Source organism: Epinephelus fuscoguttatus, linkage group LG19 (genome assembly GCF_011397635.1).
Source record: "Epinephelus fuscoguttatus linkage group LG19, E.fuscoguttatus.final_Chr_v1".
Lineage (NCBI taxonomy): Eukaryota > Metazoa > Chordata > Actinopteri > Perciformes > Serranidae > Epinephelus > Epinephelus fuscoguttatus.
The window spans coordinates 14,472,346-14,476,417 of NC_064770.1; the positions used below are offsets into that span (position 1 = coordinate 14,472,346).

General features: G+C 40.2%; 1 long non-coding RNA gene across 1 annotated transcript; it reads left to right on the forward strand.

Moving 5' to 3' along the window:
* The first annotated feature begins 2,366 nt into the window (after positions 1 to 2,366).
* Positions 2,367 to 2,857, forward strand: LOC125879168 (uncharacterized). Its single transcript, XR_007447837.1, has 3 exons — positions 2,367 to 2,418; positions 2,553 to 2,631; positions 2,730 to 2,857. It is a non-coding gene; the product is annotated as an uncharacterized LOC125879168 (long non-coding RNA).
* The last annotated feature ends 1,215 nt before the right edge of the window (positions 2,858 to 4,072 follow it).

A 4,072-nucleotide genomic window follows, 5' to 3' on the forward strand; every position in this document is an offset into this window, starting at 1 on the left:
GTGGGGGTATAGCTCAGTGGTAGAGCATTTGACTGCATCTTATCGTTGGGCCATACCCATAGGGACCTGGGTTGGGAACCGGAGGGTCGCCTGCTCAAGTCCCCATCCGGACCAAATATGGAGCGTGGACTGGTAGCTGGAGAGGTGCCAGTTCACCTCCTAGGCACTGCAGAGGTGCCCTTGGGCAAGGGACCAAACCCCCCAACCGCTTGGGGTGCCTGTCCATGGCATGCCTGTCTAACATCTCTCCACTCTGTGCGTGTATAGGTCCTTGTGCATGTGTGTGTATTTTGGACCTGTGTGTTAATGACAACAGAGTGAAAAAATTGAATTTCCCCTCAGGGGGTTAATAAAGTTTATGAAATTAAAAAATATATATAATAATAATGGTTCAATGGTGCCTACTGTAGTTGTGCTTCATCTTAAATGTAAATAGCTCATCATAATGATTATGATTGATGATTATTAACCATCTGGTGCCCCCTCCAGCATTTGATGCCCTACTCTAAGTGCACGATGCACAAGTACAGAGCGGCAGGTAATTGAAAGCGTCATACTTTGTAATCTAATCACATGTTCTGGATGTAAAATTTCAATCTGCTACCCAATCGGCAAAATAAATCACTGTATGTCTCTGCAAACAACACATATGTGACATTTGTACTTTATTTTGTGGCGGATATGTTGACACTTTAACTTTCTCTGTTTCAACAGCGCTTTGATTAACACATGGTTATGTTTAGTAGTGATGGCGGAATGAAGCCTCATGAATCATTTTCTTTATTTTCTGAGCCCACTAGATGGCGCTTTTTGTTCAACAAAAGGTTTAAAACACACCAGATTTCTATTCTTTTAGCCTCTCTCTTTAAACCAAGAGCGCTATCTAGTGGGCTCGGAAAATAAAGAAAATGATTCATGAGGCTTCATTCCGCCATCACTAATGTTTGGGCCAGGGCTGGACTGGCCATCGGGCATACCAGGCATTTGCCCGGTGGGCCGATGGTAATTTTGGGCCGGGCCATTTTTTTTTTTTTTTTTTTTTTTTAGTCATGTTATGATATGCTATTGGTACACAAAAGTGGTAGATCGGCCCATTAGTCATGATTGATTCTGGGCTGGACCAATTACAGCCGAGGGCCGATGCCCCCTCCCACTTGGGCCTCGGCTGCCAATTAATCAATCATACAGAGAGAGGGGAGATTGACAGAATTGAGAAGAAACTCAAAGGAGGTGCGGGAAAAAATAAGAGAGAAAAAGAGACAAGCCCTTTAGGAAGATGCTGCCGAATGTGTTAAAATAACACAGATGTTTGCTGGCTATGGCGGAGCTTCTTCAGCGGCAGCATCAGTGACCGCACCCGCACTGGCATCCAAAGCAGCCGCAGCAGGTAATAATGGCGGAGGTGGCCGTCAGCAGGTGGATGAGGCGAAGGGGAGGCAGGAGGAGGAGACCCGCGGCCGTCGCATTATATGACGACGGCACAGTTGGTGCGACTGCAGGGGAATTTGAACTTCAGGTAAGAAGTGATGAACAGCAGTCTATCTGGGTCAGATATGAATCAAGTTTGGTTGATAGTTTATTTTCGTTGTGCTTACTAACTCTTAACACAGCATAGTTATGAGTAGGCCATTTAACAGTTTAGCTGGCTGTTGAGCAGCATGATGGGGTTTCTCTACTGCTGGGCTGTTTATATGATATAGTGATAGTGATCTTAGTGCTTCAGTAACTTTATTTTATTCATTTAGTTAGTTAAGTATAGTCTTCATTAGTTAGGTAGTAAAATATTTCAGTGTCTATTAATTGATATAAGTGCACTATGCAGTAATTCTTTACTCTGAAACAGCTAAAGCTCAACAGAGCAAAAATGTTCATGTAAAACCAGATGATGAGGCTAGTATTCATCATAAACCCTCTACACTTGCAGATATAATTTAAATTGAATCAAATTAGGATTTGCCAGGAGATGTGATGCTGCTCATTAACAAAAAAGTGGCTTGGAGTTAAAAGTAACTACTTAAATGTATTTGTCTTTTATACATAAATATCCTCTTTATTCTAGATATGTTGTGTTTTTATCTTACTGTTTTTTTTACTGACATGTAGACTCAACAGCAGACTCTTGTGGACAATAGTTACCTGTATTTTGTTTTTATTGTGGGCATGTTTCCATTCAATTTAAAATATAATATAATATTAAGGTTGCCATGTTTGAGGAAGTATTATGTGTTGGTGTGCTGTTTATTGATGTGGTGAGTACATAGTCTATGAAAATATTACTAAATCTGTCATTTATTCATTTTAATATTCATCAATGATCATGTCTCACCTCTGTTCCTCACTGTCCAATTTTCAGGATCCCATCATACGTTCATTGTTCAGGAGGTTCACTAGACCAAGCAGCCTTTTGGGTTCCTCTAAGTAAGTACTGTATAGAATACATGATGCAACTATGTTTCTAAAATAAAAATACCAGCACTGTGATCATCTAAGCAAGTCTATCAAGTGTCATTATTTCTCACCTTTCTCTCTCTGTCTCCTTTCACTTTTTAAAGGTTTCCATGTTTGAGGAAATATTCTGTGTTGTTGTGCTGAGTATTGCTGCTGTGGAGGTCTAAGGTGTTTATTGATATGGTGAGTAAATAGTCTGTGAAAATATCACTAAATCACAATCTGTCATTTATACATTTTAATATTTATCTCATCTCTGTTCCTCTCTGTCCTATTTTCAGGATCCCATCATACGTTTTACATTGTTCAGGAGGTTCACTAGACCAAGCAGCCTTTTGGATTCCTCTAAGTAAGTACTGTATAGAATAATGGGACTGGGAGGATGGTGTAGGTTCAAATTTATTAGACAAGTACATATACACCAACAAGACAGTGTACAAGCGGTGTCACAAGAAAGTTTGTTTTCATTCATAGGCTTCATTGTCTTTCCATCAATACCTGGTGGGCCGGTCTAGGCTCAAAATGCCAGTCCAGTCCTGGTTTAGGTGGAAAAAACACTTAGTTATGGTTAGGAAAAGATCATGTTTGGCTTAAAATACACAGTTCTGGTGGCTCAATCGCCGCCAGAGATGCAACCAATGTCTCGCCAAAAACGACCACTTTTATTGTTTGGTCTTGAACAGTGGTTTTCAGTTTAGCAGCCATATCCACCATCCCCTCCACCTCCTGATGACCAAGTCAGCTCATTCACATGTAATCATAACTTCATCACTTTAGAAATACTGATATGATACATATGAAATGTAAAAACGTAACCTATCTGTGGTTTACAGAAACATACAATGCCAGCATTTTCTCCTGGCTCAAAATTGTACTGAATAAAATGCTTAAAATGAAAAGTAAAGTGAGGTTTGTTGGTTGTTGCTAATGGCCACATCATGATGAATACTGTTTGTTAAAAAGAAGAAAAGCATTTGACTCTTAATGATGAGAAGTAGGGCTGAGTTATGGAGCTGTTATATTTCCTAGACACCTAAAAAAAGGAAAGAAAAGAAAAAGGCGTTTTATTGAGGCTGAGAAATATAAAAATATATCTGAAGCTTGTAAATCTCCACAGACTAACTAACAGCACAAAGAGGAATGTATAGGAACCTAAATGACTTACTATTTGTGTGTGTGCAAGCTTCAAATGGATATAAGTGAAGCATGATATTGTTTATGTGCATGTGTTTATACAGACGTGAGTGTGTAAGATTCAGTGTTGTATAAACCTGGCTCAGACTCCTGGAAGAAATTCAGATAATTGCTGTGAAAATTAAAACAGCAAGCTGATGCTTGTTTGTGCTGCCAACTCTGTAAGTGTTCTCTGATTGTGATGGGTATTTTCTCTGAAACATTGACACGTCTCCTCCTGACTAACTACAGTGGTAGTGTCCCACAGAGAGTCATTTGTGCTGCAGTTGGACAGGGTGAATCTCTCAACCCTCCTGGCCTGAGGAGTGACAGCACAACACCAGTACTAGCCGTTTGGAAGGATTCAACCAATTGTAGTTTTTATAGTTCAGCAGCCAACAAAGCTGTCCACCAGCACGTATAGGTCCAAGTCCAATTAGTCCCGCAGAGT